A 21,667-nucleotide genomic window follows, 5' to 3' on the forward strand; every position below is an offset into this window, starting at 1 on the left:
TGACTCTAATTATCTAATATTCTCATGTTCCCCTATTCACTGACCCAATACCAAGTACATAGTAAGCCCCAGTACATGCTTGCCAAATAAATGAATGAATGCATGTCTTCTGAGACTGGGTCAAATGTCCTTTAGACTCTCATTCCACATAAACTCCTATTTTTTTTTAACTAATTTCACATATTATTTTGGATACTAGAATTTTTGGTAGTATAACTTAAGCAGTTAAAAGATTCAATAAAGCAGCAAAAATGATAACAAGGCCATTATTCCATGGTCACAGTACTTCACAATGACTATAAAACTATGCACAGTTATTGAATATTCATAAGCTTTCCTGACCATACTATTCTCTTAAATGTGCATGAGATGTGCTCTAATAAACATGTGATATTTCCTTGCAACTAGTTGATTTTGCTCCATTACTTACATCTCACTCTTTACTACCCAGTCAGATCAGTGTTACTTGTGACAGTCACTGCTTAGTAACTGGTACACCCATTCATAACAAACTGTGTCTCTATTGCTATTATACCACAAATTCATTAAGGTCAAAGACAGTGTCCTATTCATATTTTGTCCCTAATGCTTAGTATTAATATCTAGTGCATGAGAGGCTTCAGTAAGTAGCTGTTGAGTGAATGCCTGAATCTATAAATAAAGGAAGTGGAGGAAGAGAGGAGGAAGCGAGGAGGGGAGGAGTTCAGTCTCCTCATTGCCTTGGTATCATCAGTATTAACACTTATTATTGGGCCTCCTAGAGTATTCAAAGAACTAAGCACAATTTTCTAGGTTTTAGGCAGTGTATAATCTCTTGAGGAGACTAGACACAGTTGCAAAGGATAATTTATTATGCTGCATACAGTAGAATAGAGAAAGCAAGGTGCTCAAAATATGATAGATCAGAAGAGGGGTGATCTCCACTAGTGGAAGGATAAACAAGAGAGACCTTTGGGGAGAATTTGGAATTTAAAGAATGGGTAGACCGCAGGCACATGGAGGGTCAGGGGGATGAGGGGATGGCAGAAGGCAAGGCCTATGGCAATTTCCATGATGTGATCAGGAGGATCCTTTTGAGCTCTAGGTCACTGTAGGAGAGTGGGAGTTTAGGGAGAGGTGCCATCCTGGGTGTACACTGGCCCTGGGCAGAGAGGACTTTGCTTTTTACTAAAGAGTTTGCAATTCATTGGAAAGCAACAGAAAATGACTTGAGTTTTAAGTACAGGAGTGTCAGAGCTAGAGCTATACTTCTGGATAATTCTCAGGCAGAGTTTAGGCTAATGTAAGGCAAGGACACAGGTAAAACAGCTAGGACAGGAGTCTGGGAGATAGGCATTGGGGCTAAAAGTAGAGTTTTGACAATGCATCAGAAAGGAAAGACTAGAGGTGACGTGAACTGTTAAGGCAGAACAACAGGTTGGGGAACTAGCTGGATCATGCAATCACGAACGACTACTGAAATGGGGAAATCTTTGTCTAAAATACAGAAGTCAGGGAAGCAGTTAGAGGAGAAAGATTATGACTCTAATTTGTATCCCCAATGTTATCCAATACCCACAGCTATTAGCAATACTTTTTAAAAATGCATGGAGCACCTATTAGATGTGTGCTATAGCAGTGCATCTCAAAGTTTAACATGCATAAGAATCTCCTAGAGATCTTGCTAAATTGCCGATTCTGATTCAGTAGGGCTGTGGACGGGACAAGCTTCAAGAGGATGCTGCTACGGCTGGTCCAGGGACAATGCATTGAGTAGTAAGATGATAGAGTAAATGTCTTGTAAATCTTTGTTAAGTCATCAAGGAATTCTTGTTGCTGGTTTATAATGCTATAAACTAAAGCTGCTTCAGAATTTCTATCTCAGCCCCTTTGCTTTGTTTTTCTTGATCTTGGCCCTTCTACCTCATGGCTGCTGGCTGCAGTGATGTGCGCAACCCAATTGTAGACTCAACAAGGGTTTTATTATTTCTATTTCCCAGATAAGAGACAGAATTGAATAGTTAAGAATGAAGCAATAATTTAAAATTGTTAAATCTAAATCTGATTTTTATAGAGTCCTAAATCAGGGCCTTCAATTTTTTTAATTTTGTGAAAGAAGAGCTCGTTAAACAGTCTACTGCATTTGTGTGAGAAGATTTGGAATCCCAAGAAGTATTTACTATGTAGGATCTACCCATGGAGAATTTTCAGTAATAAAGCATAAGACAGCAAAATAATGGCTCAAAATAGGAAGTAAAAATTGGTACATGGTGTTTTACAGTTAGCTTCTGAGCTCAAAGAAGACAAAATTTGATTTACAAAATTGAATGTAAAACCTCAATCAACTTTATTCACTTAGTGAAAAACAAATTCATTTTAATTCTATAGCTTCTAAATATTTTAAGTACTAAATTATTCACTACTAGTAAAATTTTCAAGCTCTGATATCACATTAATGTTCTGTTGTCATAGGCATCCTTATCTATTTCTCTGGCAACTAACCTTGAGTCTTAGTTTTGGATACAAAGAAAATCATAATTAAATCTATTGGATTATTCATCATAGAAAGCTTATTGTGTTTTGATTCCCATATTAAAGCATCATTCTTAGTAAGGATGGCATATCAGACTCTCCCTAGGGAGCTTTTTCAAAATAAAAAAGCCAGAATTCCACCGTAAGCCAAGTGAATCAGAATCTCTGGGGGTAAGGGGACAAAGGTGTACAAAACAGATACACTATTAAAGCAAGGGTAGTCAAGAGAGACGTGGAGGCGGCAAGCGAGCAGGAGGGGCATGTTTTAGTTACTGCATTATTCTTAACCTCTTGCGTGATTTTAAATTGAGAAATGTTCCTAAATTATAGAAAATGACACTTATATCTAAGTCCTTCAAGTCTGGCCAAACTGATGGGAAGAGGAATTAAGGCAAGGAAGGAACTGCAACATTTTTATAGAGGGAAGAATACGAGAAAAAGAACAAGTACATTTTATATGAAATCATTGCATGAATTAAAAATGTGTACTTGCAAAACTTTCCAAAACTCCATGAAAACAGTAAGTGGAAAATAAAATGTGACAAATGAAAAAGAATAAGTTAAGAAGCAGTTATGGGAAATTGTACAATGACAAATTGGATAAGCTATGTAGGAAATAAAGAACTGGCAAAATATCACTAATTAGGCTGATTTGGAAAAAAGTGATTGGGAGAAGAGATAAAGACTGAGGGGAACAGAAGAGAGAAAAACAAACCTTCTGTGAACAAGTAGATGTGTCAAGAATCCAATTCTGTGATTTACTTGTAACTTTGTTAAGGATTTGAGACAGTTTAATCATTGACTCAGTTTACTCATTGGTCAAGTGAAAATATATAATAATATAAACACAATAGAGACATGTGAAACTGCCAGATGGAATTTTATGGTGCAATTTCATAAAAATATGATGCATTATCTTTTACCTATCACTTTACTCTTTCTGTCCTGCTTAAGATCATTCCAATTGTTTCTTTGTCGGTTCCTAGAATTCAAGTAAAAGTCTGAAAATAGTTTCCAGTCCTTTTCTCAAAGATTAAACTAAACAAGTTTGTCTCTCATGTTAATTCTTAGACTATATAGTCACCACTGTCTTCAGAGGTTTTAATACGCTTCAGAAAGTATCTTTCAACTTTTATCAGATGATGAATTTTTGTTAGGAAGCAATATGAATGGACAAATACCCAAGGCATACAGCAGGCTGAGGAACAGGACACATTCAGCTTAGCCCATTCGTGGACTAGGTGATTCCGTCCTGGTGGAAGACCTAGTGATCCTGTGAGGGCACCTCATGAGGACAGTGAGAATGATTGAAAGGTGGCTGAAATTTGGGAAAGCCAGGAGTTCAAAAGAGGGAGAGAGAGGCAAGAGTGGAAAAACAGTACATGAAACACAGGAAGGACTGAAAAAAGTGAAAATGACTTAGAGAAACGGCAATTTTTGAGTAAAAAATGAAAGTTGTAGGAGGCAAGAATCAAAGCCAAGGTCAAGACCCCGGAATGAGGAGATCAAGAATGATGCCAGGTAGATTAACTATTAACTATAAGAGAAAGCCCAAACATTAGCCTAACAGGGGGGTCCAAAGGCCCGCTACAGCTTCTTCTCCCCTCTGCCTTTTCAGCCCGCTCTCCTGATGCTCCCCACTTTCAATTTAGCTCCAATCCCCAGTGAAACTGAATGGCTTTCTACTTCCTTGACTGTCCTGCTAAGTTTTGCAAGTCAAACTCATTACTCATCTATAACGCTTGGCTTAAATGTTCCCTCTTCTGCTGGGTCATTTAATAGCCCAAGGAGAGCGAGGTGCCCCTCCTCTATATAGGTATTCATAAAATGTTTCTACGTAGTGTCATTCATTGGTAGTATTCATGTCTGTATTAGACTTTACAGCTGAGGATTAAGTAATACTGAAGGAATTTTTTCTTCTTTTGACCATAAAATATGCCTCCAAATTTGAACTGTATCTCAGATTCAACTTTCATCTAAGGACCTACAGATCTTTCATTAGTAATGTGCAAACTAAACCAAATCAAAGAGGAACAGCTTTCACAAATGATCAATCAAAACCAAAATGCACTTTTTTAGCCTATTCTTTCTCCTGGTCTCATTTTATTTGTATTTCAGTAAACATTTGTTGTGTCCCACTGATAATAATGCGGAAACCATATGCATGTTTTTGTTGGTTTGTTATAGTAATTGGAGGTGGCAGGGTGGTCTTATAAGATTTCCTCTAATACCCTCTTTTTCTTGTGTGGTTTACTAGTACATATGCTCATTGGTACAATTCCCCATCTGCTTCCGATAAGAGTTGCTATAAAAGAATAATGAGAACTCCTCCTAAAACTAGAATTAGACTGCTTCTTTCCAAAGCAAACATCCTGCCAATGAACTAAAGGAAAATTATGTACAGTAGCGATTTATTTTAATGGGACATTTACCTAATATCAAATTACAATGAAATTTCCTTTGGATGTGTTTATCTCATCCACATCAGTGATATATACATTTGCTATTATCGCTGCTATTAACGTGGGTACCAAATGGATTCATCATAAAGTGCTTAAAGTACTACATGCTTTCTAAGGTTATCTCAGGCTTTTTTTCTTTCTTTCCCAAAAAAACGGGCAAAAAAACCCAAAAACATGTATTCCTCAATTTCAAGCAGAGATTCCAAAGGAAAAAAAAAGTATGTATGTTAAATCTCTGCCCTTGGGGATCTGAAACTGAAGGCGGCAAGTTAAATCTTTCTTCAGACATATTTTGGCATTAGAATTTTAATAATTCAAATGCCTTCAGGTGTGGCATGCGTACATTCTACCACTCTCTGAAGGCATTTAAATTAGTGGCTCTTGCTTTAAAGAAGACTGTTGTTATAAAGTACACAACTTTGCAAAGTTAATAGGTTTTACTTTGTTAAAATCAATGTTAGGCCTCTCTAGGTTCACAGATTTATTCAATCCTCCTTGGCTTCTAAATCTTTCATTAGAACTTCAGGAGAGCTACTTGGGAACATTTAAGAGCTGTTTTTCTCTCCATTTACTTAGATTTGTTAAGAAAACAAATTGATTTTTCTCTGATCAAAAGGAGACTCTTCTCCATGACCATCCTTGCTCTCTTATTAAGTGATCCTGATAATAGAACACACAACTTCAGACAGAAAATCCTTTCTAGGTAATTATTAGGATGGTTTTGAAAATGTGTGGAATATTTAACCATGGAACATATTGCACACAAACAAAAAACATCGGCTCTTAAGACAGAATAATTGAAAGAAGACATACATCATTTTTAAATTCCTTGTTCTTTTTTCTATAGGTGTTATCAATTTGGAGCCACACAAATATTTGTTCAAAAGTCAACTTGGTGGATAGAAAAGATGCAGTGAGTGTATGGAGAAAGCAACAATATCATTTTTTAAAAGCAAGATGATGTGTAAATGGATTAAGGATTGGAAAAGTTTGATTAAAAGGTCTAATCTCACTGGCTCTGAAAAGTTGTAGTTCCCTACTGGCACTTGCCATGCTTACCAAATATTTTCACTCAGTGAATCATTCATTGACTAAACAGCTATTTATTGAGCGCCTCCTATTGGCCAGGCACTGTGCTAGTAGCTGGTCATCGTTGGCTGCAGTAGAAGGAATGGATTGGAGAAGCTCTGGAGTGGATGTAGGTAGACCAAGTAGGACATATCACTGTATTTAAGATGAGGGGAGATTGTAGTGTGGATTGGAGAGGTAGTAGCAGAAATAGAAGTAGACGGAACCAGGTGATATTTGGGAGATAAATAGACAGGGTTTAGCCATTTGCTGGAGAAGTGAGTGAAGGAAAGGATATCAAGTGGGCATTTGGAGATACTGGCCTAAACCTCAGAGGAAAAATTAGGATTAATAATATAGCTGAGATCATTATTGGCAGAGCTTAGTCTAAGATTCATGATGTGGCTTTGGCTCTGAATGCGGTTGGATTCTGCATTTTCAATGAAAACATTATGGGTAACTTCAAAGGTAGCATTCACAAGCCAAACATATTTTGGGACTGCTTGGATATTTGTAGGACAATTGCTACAAAGGACAATGACAAGAGTAATGTTATCATTACTGACCCTTGCATTTCTCTAGGCTGCTACATTTTATTTTCATTTGCTGGCAAAGAGATCAATCAATCTCATGATGCACATAATGTAGAAAGTTGAGATGCAGGAGGATTCCCTATATCATTTGAAAAAAATAGAGTATTATTCTCATGAAGCTGCTTGTATCTACCCATCCTAAGTTCTCCCACCTACTGCTAAAAATCAGCGGACAAAGATGATTTAAAAATATGTTCATGTTGCTCCTTAAGAGATCAGGAATTAAACCTGCCCCTTAACAAACTACTTCTCTTCCGTACTCAAAGTAATTCTATGTGCTTTAGCTATCGCATAATCTGTAAATGACTATTTGTAGGTATGTAGGTAAATTGTTCAATGCAGGTAAGTATTCTCTTCAATGTAATTCACTCTAACAAATATCTAGGTAACTACTCTGTATTTGATACCCTTACAATGATAAATAAGCTTATATTTTCACGTCAATACTCAATTTAATAAAGGAAAGTATATAAGCAAATAACTATATACAATGCTGTGCTATAATGCAGCTATGGAGATGCTATATGAAGACAGATCAATTAATTGTGTGATTGTGTGTATGGTTGTGTGCGTATATGTCTGTGTATCTGGGTTTGGGGAAATGGTCTGGAAAAGAAACATAGAGGTTGTGGCAATTCAGATTATAAGTGCGTGAGGACGTTTTTTCCAGTCTTTATATTACCAGGCACAGTGCTGGGCACTGCTTTCCTTAATAACTGCTCAAGAAATATTCATTGACCAATTCAGCAGAAGACTGGGCAAGATATTACAGTACTCTTGAGTGGTTTCCCATTTGACAAAGGTTCAAAAGGAAAATTTTGAAATATATACAACAGCGTAGTATGAAAGAGAGACATTAAAAATAACTGTGTTTTACAAAGTTTCAACTCTTACCATAAGTTATCAAGGTAAGGTTTAGTTTCTCAGGCTCTTGAGAAGGGAAAGGCCCAGAAATAAGATAAAGAGGGATAAAAACAGATCTCTGTGTCTAACATCCATTAATTGATTTCAAGCATTCAGCTTAGATTACAGAACCCTCAAGACATCAACAAAATATCCACCTCTAAGCACATGTTGGGCATCACTAAGCCTTATATGTCCCTCTCGCCAACTTATACAGGCATTAAATACAAACTACTCTTTTTTTTTAAGCCTTAATTTCTGAGGTTAGCTTTCTTATTTTCCAACTCATTATCTGTTGTACGGTAATGCTCCTCTCCTTCACAGAATTAGATGAGAAGGGGAGATGAGAAAAAACAATCATGTATCTCTCGTTGACTGAGCATATCCTCCGGAAATCAGACAAATCAGGCACAAGAATGGATTCTCTCCATTATTAGCATATTTGTACAATGTCAACAATGTGTACCTTATTGAACTACAGCAACCCAAGAATAAAACAGCCAGAGGACTTAAGCAAGTCTTCTGCTAAAACTTCCAGAAAGATCAGAGATAGTTTAACAAAAAAGTGAAAACAAACCATAGTGGTTTTGACTTCCTTATAAATCTAATTTGTGTAGAGGAAAAGATTCAATTATCAAATATTAATGTTTTCTAAGTTTTTTCTCTTTAGTGAAGTTTCCTTCTTAACTACTGCCTAGCATTTCAGCACATTTCCATTTGATTTCAACCTCAAAGAAAACATTTTCAAGCCAACATTAAATCATTCTGAAACTGGTTTCTTTCATTGACCTCACTATTTATTTGAATGATATCTCTATTCTCCCACTTACCAGGTTGGATATCAGCAGTTCATGTAGGATTTATCCCTTTCTTTTCCCCATTCCAAGTCATACCGATCCTAACTCTTATACCTCTTGCCCAGGTCATTCCATCATCATTGCTTTACGCATAAGTCTGGTTATTCACCACACTTCACCTATGTCAGTAAATACATCCTCCTAACTGTTTTCCCTCAACCTTCATCATTCCAAAACATCCTACATATTCTTTCCAGATTAATTCTCCTGATGAATGGTTCTGGTAGTGGATTTCCTGCTCAAACATTGATACCGAAGCCTCAGTACCTGCCTAATGAACCCCAAATAGCTTAGGTATCATTCAGAACATCACAACATTTCTTCAAGAAACCTGTCCAGGCTTCTCAACAATGACACTCCAATTCTTCATCCAGGCTTCAGCACAACTGGACAACCTACAGTGATGCCTTGGCCATTCCCCAGACCTTTGCCCATTCTCTCTCCTCCACCATGAATTCCCTCATTTCTACTGATGTAATCCCTTCATTCCAATCCACTAGACTGTGAGCTCCAGGAGGGCAGGAATCATCACTGTTTCTTTCACTCTAGTGCCAAGCAAAGTGCCTACTACATGGTAGTGCTTCAAAATACACCTGTTAAATGGATAAATGAGGACACACACCAAATACTATCTCTCTTAGGAGTAAATTTGAAACTAAAAGTTATCTATCCTACAAAATCCTATGGCACGTTGTGTCTACTTAATGATGTTTTTCATAGTCTATATACAATTAAACATCCTTATTTTGACTGGAAGTTTATGAATTTCTTTAGTGCAGGGGCAATGTCTTCTTTACCTTTGAATTTTCCACCATGTTAATCAGTAGAAGTTTGGTGACTAAATGAGTAAATGAATGAGCATAGCATACGAGGTAAAAATCATGATTAAATTATATTTCTGTATTCTTAAATACCTAGTAGGCATCTAACCAATAAATTAGTGCTGATGGCTCTGAAAAGACTATCTTCAGGAGCTGGTCCAAGAAAATTAAAATGTTCAGCACTTCAGGAGCCAGCCCCGTGGCCGAGTGGTTAAGTTCACGCACCCCGCTTCGGCGGCCCAGGGTTTTGCCGGTTTGGATGCTGGGCGTGGACATGGCACTGCTCATCAAGCCATGTTGAGGAGGTGTCCCACATAGGACAACCAGACACACTCACAACTAGAATCTACAACTATGTACGGGGGGGCTTTGGGAAGAAGAAGCGGAAAAAAAAAGAAGATAGGCAACAGATGTTAGCTCAGGTGCCAATTTTTAAAGAAAAATGTTCAGCACTTCATATTAGTGACAGGGTGGCCTTGGAGCAGTGCTTTCACCAAGCCTATGCACTGCTGCCCAAGGAGCAGCACTGCAGTGCAAGAGTCCTCAGAGAAAATAAAGAGAAAAGAAAGTAGGAACATGTCTCCGTCACTCCCAATTTCCAAGCTATACAAGTGACCTCAAAATACTATCACTTTCCCCCACTAAGAAGGGTACCATCTTGAACAGACACGATCTCTGTTCGTGAATGGCCAATGTATACGGGAAAAGATGTTTAATGTTGTTAGTCATCAGAGTGATACAAATTAAAACCACAATAAGATACCGCTTCATATCCCATGAAACGGCAAAAGTTAAAAGGACTGTGAAGATCAAATGTTGGTGAGGATAAAGAGCAAACGGAGCTCTCCACCATGACTGACAGGAGTGTAAAATGGCACAACCACTTTAGAAAACTGTTTTGCAGTATCTTATAAAGTTAAACACTTGACTCAGCCATTCTACTCCTAGGTATTTACCCCTAAGCCCCCAAATGAAAACATATGCTGACAGAAAGATTTGTATACAAATGTTCATGCTATCTTTATTCATAATATCTCAAAACTGAAGCAGCCTGAATATCCATCGATAAGATAGACAAACGAATCGTGGTCTATTTGTACAATGGAGTATTAACCAGCAATAAAAAGGAATGAACTACTGATATACTCACAACATGGATGAATCTCAAAAATATTATGTTGATCAAAATAGTACATACTGCATGATTCCATTTATATGAATTCAAGAACAGACAAAGCTAATCTATGGTAATAGAAACCAGAACAATAGGTGCCTATAGTGGGTAGGAATTAACTGGAAGGTGGTATGAGGTGATGGGAATGTTCTAGTTTTTCATTGAGGTGTTGGTTTTATGAGTAGAATCACTTGACAAACTTAAATTGAACACAATATCTATGTGTCTCCCAGATGTCTAGGGGCACCTTTCTATACTTCCTTACATACTTGCTACAGTCATACACAGCAAAAAAGCATGGAAAACAAATTACATGGCAGAATCTGAATATTACACAAAATATCTTGACAGATTGAAATGATGAACTAAATTTAATAGATTCCAATTTTATATAAGAATAAACTATTCCTCTTCTCCCAAATAAATGTTTCATCTTACGTAAGTTTTACTCCAGTTAAGAAATAACAACTACTATCGCTTTCAAGTACTTATCTCTCCTCACTTAAACGCTACTTAAGCCATGTTAACAATAAAGATATCCAACAAATTTAAAATCTTTCTCTCCCATTTAACATAATATATGTAGGTGTTTCTTATACAAGAAAACAACTAAGACAAGCTGATTGCCAAACTTCAGTCATTTGCAGACAGAATTTAAAAGGGTTCAGAAGACTAATCAGGTTATATGGAGACAGACTTAGTGAACCATCAGGGATATTAGACTATTTACCTTTACCTTTACCTTTTTTTTTTGATGAGGAAGATTCACTCTGAGCTAACATCCATGCCAATCTTCCTCTATTTTTTAGTATGTGGGCCACCAGCACAGCATGGCTGCTAACACCACTGTGTCAGTCCACGCCCAGTCCACTGAAGCGGAACACACTGAACTTAACCACTAGGCCATCAGGGCTGGCCCATACTATTTACCTTTTGATCTCCATACACAATTATTGATTTGGACAATCTATAAGACAAGTAAAGCAGCATCTGTCTGTCAGCAAAGTGTGTATGTATGTGTGGTGTGGTGTGTTTATTAGATTAAGAAGGGAAAAAATGTAGTGATCCCATGATCTTAAGTTTTAGAAGAGAAAATGGCGCAAGTAGCCTGTGAGGCTCTCAAGAATAAGATTTTGACAACGTAATAGTAAATGATCCCAATAAGTATTTTTTAAAGGGTGGTGGTGAACAAGATGCATGCCACTACACAGGGGATCCTCAAACAAGCTCAGATTCTAAAAGTGCATGAACATGGGATGAAATAAGGGACATATAATCGAGGGCAGATATTATTACAAAGAACAATATAGAACTGTTTAAACAGTGAGGAAAAGCTGAGCTCGAAACTAATTGAGACTTGTGATAATGTTAAAAACAACATTCAGGGCCTTTTCACTTCCATTTAGAGAAAGAAGAACCAGAAAGACACAGGTTCAACTGACTGGGGCAGAAGGGAGAAGGGTAGGAATAGAGATGACACAGAAAGTGGAACTGCTCGGCTCCTCTACTTGTCTGCTCTGTCAAGGAGAATGTTCTTCAGACTGGAAAAGGCATAACTGTACGAGGGAAATGAAGCCCAAAATAGGTGAGGGAATTTTAAAAGAGCACTTTGCTGCTCTAAATGAGCTAAAATCTCTGGCCCCAGACCAATTATATTCCAGGGAAATGAGACAACTTGCACAACACCGTCCTACCCAGCTGTCAGTGGGCTTTGAGGAAATTTGTTAACACTGGAGATGGGCAAATGTCATCCCAATTTTCAAAAATGGAAAGAAGTCACTGCAATCGGGTTCCATCTATTCCTGCTAAAGAGCATTTCTGGATGACCGAACAAGAAGCAAACAAATACTCGTTAACAAAGACAACGTGAGGCAGCTAATTTGGGTTTGTATGACAACTTGTTCTTAGGGTGGACATGTGTGCCTGTGTTTGTGGTTTAATCTCTTTTGCAGTATGAAAATTGAATTTCACATTTCTAAGCAAGTGAAAATAACTTTTCCTCAGTTAATAAAATTGCCCCCTGTTCTGAAAATGAAGAACTATATAAGTACGTCATTGTGTTCTACAAGGACCAGCATAATGTCCAATTGTCTACCACCTGAACAAGTTCGAGGGCCTCTGACTAATAACGAAGAGAGACAACGATGTGGTACATGAACCACTTTGTGTATTTGACATGGCGAAAATACATTCCCTTTACACAAGAACACAACAAGAGGAAGTAAGATGCATGGGCGTTGAAGAACCTTTATAGGAGGGGGATTTCTCAAAAGACAGGCATGTTAGAATTAGACTAGATGAATATCCCCCCAAATGTTAAATGTGATCTCCGGGAAATGAGATTATTGGCGATTTTAATTTTTTTTGCTTTCTCACATCATTTTGAATGTAGTTTTACAATGAAAAAGTATCCTTTTTTAATCAGAAGAAACGCTATATTCATTTGGAAAATAAATTAATATCATCTTACCCAAACAAGATATTTTATCTGGGCTTTTTAGAATCAGAGAATAGGCAAAATAGCTTTTTCCAGTGCTGTATTTTAAAATTCAAATGCAATATTTTTAAATAAGGTTATCTCATTTTATCTACTAAGACAGCAGCACCTGTAAATATAAGTCACATTATTTGCTCAAGTAGATACTACTAAAGTTACTTATGAATATAGCCATGTATAGTGCACAAAACACATCCATAATAATTTATCACTTCTCAAGTAATATTATTAAGTGCTTCTAATCTCATCATTTCATAGTTTTATTTAATAGTATTTTTCTACATATTAAAGTTGAATAAATCAACATCTATCATGAAAATATCAAGGGAGAGGGTTGTTAAAAGTTCCATAAGTCTGGTTTACTTGACGCCCTATAAACGTGCTGCCTTTTATAAAAACTGAGATGAATACTCAAGTGAGGACAAGTTAGAATTATTACAGCAAACATATTTTAGGAAAATAGCAGAAAACAGCTCTAATTTTGTTTTGACATTCCAAATAAAAGGCTAATAAGAACTGTCATGATTTGGAGGCGTTTCCTCAAAACTCCCACTCTACACGATGCTTTTTCCATATTTATGCTCTTTTTTCTTATTCTTGGCTTTAATATTAACTTTAGTGTGTATCTCCTCTGGCTCCATTTTTTTCTATTAATATTTGATTTTATAGTTTGAAATTTTGTTATACACTGTCTCAAATCCTTTGTGGATTGAAGAGGGGTCTACATCAATAAAAACTAAAACTCAATTTTCTCCTTTAAGTAAGTACTTTAAATGTTTTAATCAGTAAAGACAAGCAAATAAGGTTAGCTTTCTATTCTACATTCAAAGCAACATCACATTCTCAACGTGTATAGAAAGTTGTGGGAAAAAAAGGGAAGAGGATCAGTCTGAGACATTTGCAATACATTCCAGATTGAGTAACAAGTATCTACCTACTCATCTCTCCTGGCGTGATCCCCTGTTCAAACCAGGAATAGCATTTATTGTATAGAAAATTTGATGGTGTCAAATGGTCCAAGGTATTATTACTATGCTAAGAGAATTATCACATATCTTATTGTGATAATATCTTACTCTTAGATATTTTATAAAGCGCTGTCAGATTATTTGACACTCACACAAATGAATGAGGTAAGCAAAAAAATGTGTTACTATTCCTATGTTAAAGATGAGGAATTGGAGGTGATGGATATGTTTATGATATAGATTGTGGTGAGGGTTTCATGGATACATACTTATCTCCAATATCATCAAGTGTATATATTAAGTATGTATAGCTTTATATATGTCAACCATACCTCCATCAAGCGGTTAGAAAAAAATAGGATGAGGAATTGGGAGCCTAGATGACTTGTCTAAAGTCGACCTGCAGGTATCAGACCCAGGACCAGGTTCCAGATTCTCATCGAATTTCTGTGAGAGTCCCACTACACAGTTCTGCCTCTTTCGTGACTCAAGTACTTAGATATTACAGAGATATGCAGACACATGAAAAGTAGAATATACAAAATTGGGCAAATTGCATATGCATTTAAATTACTGCGAAAACAATAAACCAAGTGTTTCATTATTATAGCTCTTTTTGTTGGGAGAAAAAGCTTATTTGAGACAGGTTTTCCTATTAAACAACTATTTTGTCTTTCTATTTTGACAGTGTTTGCATATTCAGTTAAATGTAATCATTTTGTAAAAAAAAAAACGTGGACCAAAATAATGAGAAACATCGACCCAGAATATGTGTGAAGTTGATTTAGAGAGGACCACAGCGTTCCTAGATTCGATTACGTGTTTTTGTAAAGTCACTATATTAGAATGTCACGCTGACATGATGCTTGATAACGTATTTAATGGTTAAAATACGCATAGTGAACATTTGTGTAGAGTTCATTGCATCTAATTTTCTATTTTCCTTTGAAACAAGAAGGTGAATGATGCAACTGTGGTATTTTTTGCTGTTAAACTTAATGAAAATTCTGTCCACTATCAATCAAATGAATCTTTCCTTTTTTTATTGTGCAAAACAAATATGCTCGAAAGTAATTTATTTTTATTGAAAAGTCCTGTACTAACATGACGAAAAAGCACAAACAAGGTTCTAATTTCTTTCAGATGCACTTGCTGGCAAGATATACACTGGACGGTAGGGGAAGCTTTATTCTTACATTTATATTACTGAGGTTATGTGGACAGACCAGGTCTTGTACAAACGGATGAGTTTTTAAACTAGCATTTTTCAGTAAATAATATTGGCCAATCTTCAGAAATGAAAATAGGCACATTACCTTTTTCTCTGTAAAAATACAAGGTTGAATGGGGCTCATCTGAAATGTTGCTCCAACAGTACGATATCTACCCAGGCCAACAGTAATGTGGGATAATTTGTCTCAATGTGTTCTTGTTGTAATAGGTCATAATGTGATAATAAAAGGTCAACAAACCAAATGGCATGCCATAAAAACCAATGATATATGAAGAATAATTTCATTTTCCAAGTATTTAAAAATCATATTTGATTTTGAAGACCGCCATAAGAGTTAGAAACAAGGTGAAAGAACAGATGTGGTAATAAGTTACTATTATTTCTTTCAAAAAGAGAAGAATTCACAAAAATAGAAGTAAAGAAACTCAGAAGAGACCATAAACATTAAGAAATTTATCTCCTACTATTCTTAATTCAGCATATGAAGGTAATTTGGTTGAAGTACTGCTATTCATAACTGAGCCAAAAACAAAACTTCTGCACGATGGTTTAGAATTCTTTCACATAGCAATACATTCTCTGCTTGTCAATTTTAGCAACGTTAAAAAAGAAACACCTCACTCCCCAGCATGCATGGTTATATAAAGAAATTGCTCTGAAAAGTCCATTGTGTTTTTTTAATATGAACATCAACATTTAGGAAAATATTTCTGTTGCCCCTATAGAATAGCCTTTTGGGTAAGTATGGATTAAGTTGACAGAGCTCTTACATGCTTGAACCCTGATATTTAGATTTTAATCGACAACCAACATTATCTCTTTAGTTCTAGATATTTAAATGTACAGAAATAAGCAAGAAGGTAACCGTTCATCTACAAGACTAAGAAGATTAATTTGTTCAATAAGTATTCATTGGGTGTACTGCATCTTCCATCAGACAGTTTCTGACCCCATGGCATCTGAATCTGGACATAGACAAACAACAAACAAACAAACATACACATATACACACACATATACACACACACACACAAATTGTAATAAGTGCTATGAAAGAGAAACACAGGATGCTATTAGAGAATGGAGGAAATGCCCAATAATTGGGGAATTGTTAGATAACATTATGACTTTTTATTAGGTGGCCTGGAAAGGCTTTTGGGATGAGGCTATTGAAATAAGAGCTGTGCAAAGAAAGATAGAGTTAACTATCTATCCAGATGGAGGAAATGGGATGTGTGAAGTCCCCTAGTCAAGAAAGGTGTTGATATGTGTGAGTAAAAAGAAGCTGAAAGAAAACAAGAATGGCTGTAGCCCGTTGGGTGCAAGGGAGGGTGACAGGAAATGAATTTAAATATACAGGTTCATGAATAAGGACAGTCATTGCAATGACTAAAGTTTGGAAATAATTCAAATGACCAATAATTAACTTAATTATTTACAATCATATTTGGGATCTTGTTATATTGTCTTTTAAAATAAAAAATGTGTAATGAATGGATTAAATAAAATATAGGGGAAACAGTAAACGATAGAAGATAAAACAGAATATGTAATACTATTCTACTTTTTTAATAGAAACAAAATCTGAAAAATCACCAAAAGTTTGAAAGTAAACTTAAAACCTATTAATGGCAATATATGGGGAGAAAGACTATGAGTGTTTTAACTTTTTAAATACTTTTATACATTTTCAAAAATTTTGACACTTAGCTTTAAAAATTATAGGCAAAAATGAAAAATAAAAACAAAAAGCAACCACCATACAGCCTTTCACTAAATACTAAAAATAAGCTTAAACAGAGATGGAACTAAAGCTATAGTATTCTTGTGTGTATGTTGACATGAAGAAAAATGCTCAGTGAGACAAAGTGTGAATCCTGTTAACTATGATAGAGATAAAATGTCTATAGTTACGTATGCGAAGGGGAAGTTCTGTCTGTGTGTCTGTCTGCGTATCATGAGTAGAAGACATTTAAAATAATAGTTGTTATTGAGCTATTATAAAAAAATCACTATTTAATTACTTATAAAGTTTAGAATGATTTGCCAAACAATCAAGACTTTTATTTGTATTCATGAGTGTTGGAGGAAAAATGCTTAAATATCCATTTGGTGACAAAATTTAGCTGACTACTCCTCTTAAGTCCATTCGCTTATCATCTTCTCTGGGCATAAGGCAAGAATGACAAGATCACAACCATGTTAAAATACTATGGTCTTTATACTCAAAATCTCTATTATGTCTATTCTGCCTTACGCAAGTACACATTTCTTAATAGAGGCAACAGTAGTACTAACAAAACTCCTAAGTATTTTGAAAAAATATTTTCTCATCTACTGCTTATTTTCTAGCACGCATTTAAATAACTAATTTCTAAAGTTTGGATATATCCTGCCTTGTTTGAGAAAACAGTACACTACATAGAAAATCAGACTAAAGAGCTTATTACATAGTTATCTAAATTGAGGAGAAATTTGTGCTTTATTACAGAATATGGTGATTGATCTTTTACAAAGTTCAGAGCAGTAAGATTTCAAGGCAATAATTTCTCCATTTATCAGTTACGTGACTTTGAGCAAGTCACTTGATCTCCTTCAGTTTATTTGTAAAATTTAATAAGCAATAATACTAGCACCTACCACCTAGTGTTGTTGTGGGGATACAATGAGGTCTTATGAGTGAGCACCTGGTTCTTATATTTTAATTTCTTTTTTTCCAGCTCTGTTATGCATTGCTGATGAAAACCATCTTCTAAAAATTGACTTATACATATGTTTTCAGGAGCAGTTTTTATTTTTTAATGTGAGATACGGGTAGAATTTGCTGGGAGTAGCAAGTTGGCCTTAAATTATAGGGGGTGATTACTTACTGTCCTTATTCGCTACTGATTTGATTCAAAAGCACTGCAGTATTGCAAGTTACTAATTGCCCTTTAATCAATTTTTAAAGATTTTGATTCCAACAAGGAGAATGGCAAATGTTGATGCAGCCAGATTTGCGGAGCTTCCTTCGCAAATAAATAATGCTTGGTTTTGATTTTTCCGAGTAGTACTTCAGACTATGTTTTCTCCCCTCATACGTGTTCGCACTGGATCAGAAACGTTTGTCTACACCCCTAGTATAAGTGAATGGGTTTTTGACAAGCATAAGGAATGCTTCTGGATCTCTTTCCTCCCCCTGTGAAACGGCAAAATATTTCCTCTATTATATAAGATGGAAACTCAGCCCTGCACCAAGGCAATCGTTTTGTGTCCTTAATAAAGAAAAGTAATGGCAACAAGAACTAGGCCAAATGCCAGAGTCTGCTTGTATTGACCCAGCTTCTGCTGTGGCAGGTTATATACATCTATCCTGGGTAACATTCAACCTCTTGAAAGTGGCTTCCTTGTTACGGTGAATTACTGTTATCATTAGGGTAAGTTTCTCATCATATGCTTTTGACTATGGAGATTCAAACATCAATCAATCAACCCAACAAACAACAGCCACCAAAGGAATATTTGGAGTTTATTTAATTATGTCTAGCTTTGAAAGAACTCTATTGTGACTGAACAGTAGTGGACCTCTCAATTGATCGTTAATGCACTAAGCAAATGCATTTAATTTGGGGGCATCTTAGTGACTTTCATGTATAAAGGGCTCTAATGTCCTGCTCATATTTCTCTCCCCTTCTGTATTCACATAACAGTATTTCCATATTCAGTATGACCAGGTGCTCAGAGGTGTTTTTCCAGTACTAGGAACAGATAATAACTGTGGAGAGTTCCATATATGCATTCTAGCCCATTATTAACTTTAGTTTAAAATGTAAGATTTGAAAAGGGTCCACATATTTCAAGTGGAAGAAAAAGAGTATTATTTGTTCAGGTGTTTAGTGAGCAGAGAATGCAGTGCTTAATGTCATTCTTTTGTAGTTATTTTCAAGGCACCCACAGTTGCCAGGTATGTCTGACGTTTTGGCTCACAAAGTGTTATATCATTCTTGGCTTAGGGCATTAGCTAGATAGAGTAAAATGGCAACAAGGTCTGCACTAGTATAAAAAAATGACTCAGCAGGAAAAAAATGTATTTAAAAATAATAAAAGTAAGAGAAATACTATCTCAAATTCCTATGGCATTTTATAGCTTACAAAGCATATTAATTAATTTGAGAAACTTCCGCATATTAACCCTATGAAAGATTGGAGCCACCTTTAACATCTATTTTGAGACTCTGAAGAGTGGCCAGTGATGCTCAGAGAAATTGTATCAGTCAAGGTTCCACAGAGACACAGAAGAACCAACAGAAGGTATAGATACATCCAGTGACACCCTCATTGACACATTCAGAATAATGTTAGACCAAATACCTGGGCCCCCTGTGGCCCAATTAACACATAAAATTATCTATCACAGAAATGAAGTAATTTGTTGAAGTTAAATTGATGAAGTTGAGATTGTTATTACCCAGGTATTCCAACTTCTAGCCCAATGTAGTTTTTCTCTACACTATCTTAAATTTCTTACATAAATGTTCTTAAAACAAACTGGGAAGGTTGTAAATTTCCTTAGGTCATGGATCCTTCAATGTATGAAGAAAGGTCGAATGCATCTCTTTGACACACCTGGAACAGTTACTATCTGCTACCAAGGTTTCCACTACAGATACAAGAAAAAAGTGTCCTCACAATTTCTAACTGATTGTGACAGCCAAGATTGAATGGGGGAATACAGGAGAAAAACATGGCATCACATGGGAAAACACGGAGAGAAAATATTTGAAACTCAGAAATAATCTTGTAAAGAGTAAACCAGATAACTTACTCCCCAAAAGAATCTAAAATTCAAGTTTTAACAAAAAAGAAAACTTAGGAAGTATTTGTTAGACGGCACATTCATTTCTTGTCAGAAACTTGCTTTAATCTTAGGGACATAGTCATAAGAAAACTGTACAAAGAAGTTCTCTGCAAGTTCTCAATGATGAAAATCATTTTGACATCATGCTTTCATTGGAAGACATATACAAAAATGGATTTGAATAAACATTTTGGTGCTGTCTTATAAGTGAAAGATACGAAAAGACACTGCAAGAAACCAGTTGTCTAAACCACTTGTACAAAAACTCTTTGCCATTTTTACTTTTTTCAGCTAAACACAGTCCTTTGGGGTGAGAATTTGACACTATTTAAAACATTCTTTTATTAGATGGTTCCCTCAAATAGTCAACTTTAAGGCATCATTTTGAAATAACATACTTTTCCCCAAAGGTGTGTCTATTACCCACACACTATTATCCTAGAGTAGCAGGTAAGTGTTGCTAAGAAAGTACATTCTTCTGCTTGTCATTGACATTACCATAGTCACCGTACTTGCTGAGGAACTTACTAGTGTTAAGGTCTCTCTTTTAAATATGATGATACCTGTTATTTTCCTTTCTTTAAGCTTTTTGGCACTTCATAAGAAATAATACACTACAAACACAAAATTAAGTTGTGATTATGAGAAAACAGCATAGTAAGTTAAGCAGTATATTTACAAAATGAATGGCTCAATTATTCAAATCCTAGTGGGGCAGTTTTAATCGTACCAGTATTTCCTCAGACTAAATAGACAAAGGCATTAATAACTCAGGTCAGCAAGTGTTTACTGAATTCCTACCATGTACAAGGCAATCAACTAAATCTGAAGTAAAATAAATATGACAATAGTTTATTACTCTGTAGAAGCTTAACACTATATTAGGAAACAAGATGTAATAATATAAAAAATTAAAGTTTTAAATAAGGGTTCAAGGCAATAGAAGACACATCATTTGGCAGTACCTGATTAATTTCTAAACGGATTGAGCAGACAAAAGTGATTGTAGTTCACCGGAGAGAGAGAGAGTCTTTTTCAAGGATGGATGGAAAATAAAAGGCCTACAGAGGAGTAATTTGTGAGTTTTTCTGAAAACCAAATATATTTTGAGAGTTGCTTGGACATGCTTGATGGCATATACAAAAATGAGGAAGTAGAAAAACACAGGTAGATTTAGGAGAGCATAATTTTGAGATCACATTAGAATGGGCCTTGAATACTAGGAACAGAGATTTTATACATGATCCTGTAAATATACGGGACCTACTGCAGGTTTGAGCAGACAAATGGCATGATAAAAGTGATTTTTAGGGCTGATCACAGTATTACAAATGGATTGGAAAGGAGAATGGAGAATGCGAAGGCAGAGAGACGAGATTCGAGGCAGTCACAGTATAAGGTAGTATGACTTTTACCTAAGAAATAACTTGAAGAAAAAGAAAAAAACAAGGTATTAAAAAGTGAAAGTATGGCCTGCAGAGAAGGGAGAAAGGGGTGTTGGGAGCTAGAGAGGTTGGAAAAGACAGGAAAGTGAATTGAGAGATGACTTTGAAGGGAAGAGTAGGGATGATTTTGCTGAAGGTATATGGAAATTGCAGTAATATAGGGATATCCAAGTGTGATGCCCTGTAGGGGTTACAAATGCAGGAACAGCAGTAGGACTGGAGATAAAGGTTGCAATAGGCATGAACAAATCAGATAGCTAAAGCCAAGAAATTGGAATAAAACCAAAGCTGAAGCTA

At 35.8% G+C, this 21,667-nt stretch overlaps 1 protein-coding gene and 1 non-coding gene across 13 annotated transcripts in view; one reads left to right on the forward strand and one right to left on the reverse strand.

Annotated features, from left to right (window-relative positions):
• DMD (dystrophin) overlaps positions 1-21,667 on the reverse strand; it is a 2,265,680-nt gene that overhangs the window by 779,017 nt on the left and 1,464,996 nt on the right. The gene's annotated exons all lie outside the window — the stretch shown is intronic.
• LOC123282771 (small nucleolar RNA SNORA31) lies at positions 19,675-19,804 on the forward strand. Its single transcript, XR_006523010.1, has one exon. It is a non-coding gene; the product is annotated as a small nucleolar RNA SNORA31 (small nucleolar RNA).

Source organism: Equus asinus, chromosome X (genome assembly GCF_041296235.1).
Source record: "Equus asinus isolate D_3611 breed Donkey chromosome X, EquAss-T2T_v2, whole genome shotgun sequence".
Classification (NCBI taxonomy): domain Eukaryota; kingdom Metazoa; phylum Chordata; class Mammalia; order Perissodactyla; family Equidae; genus Equus; species Equus asinus.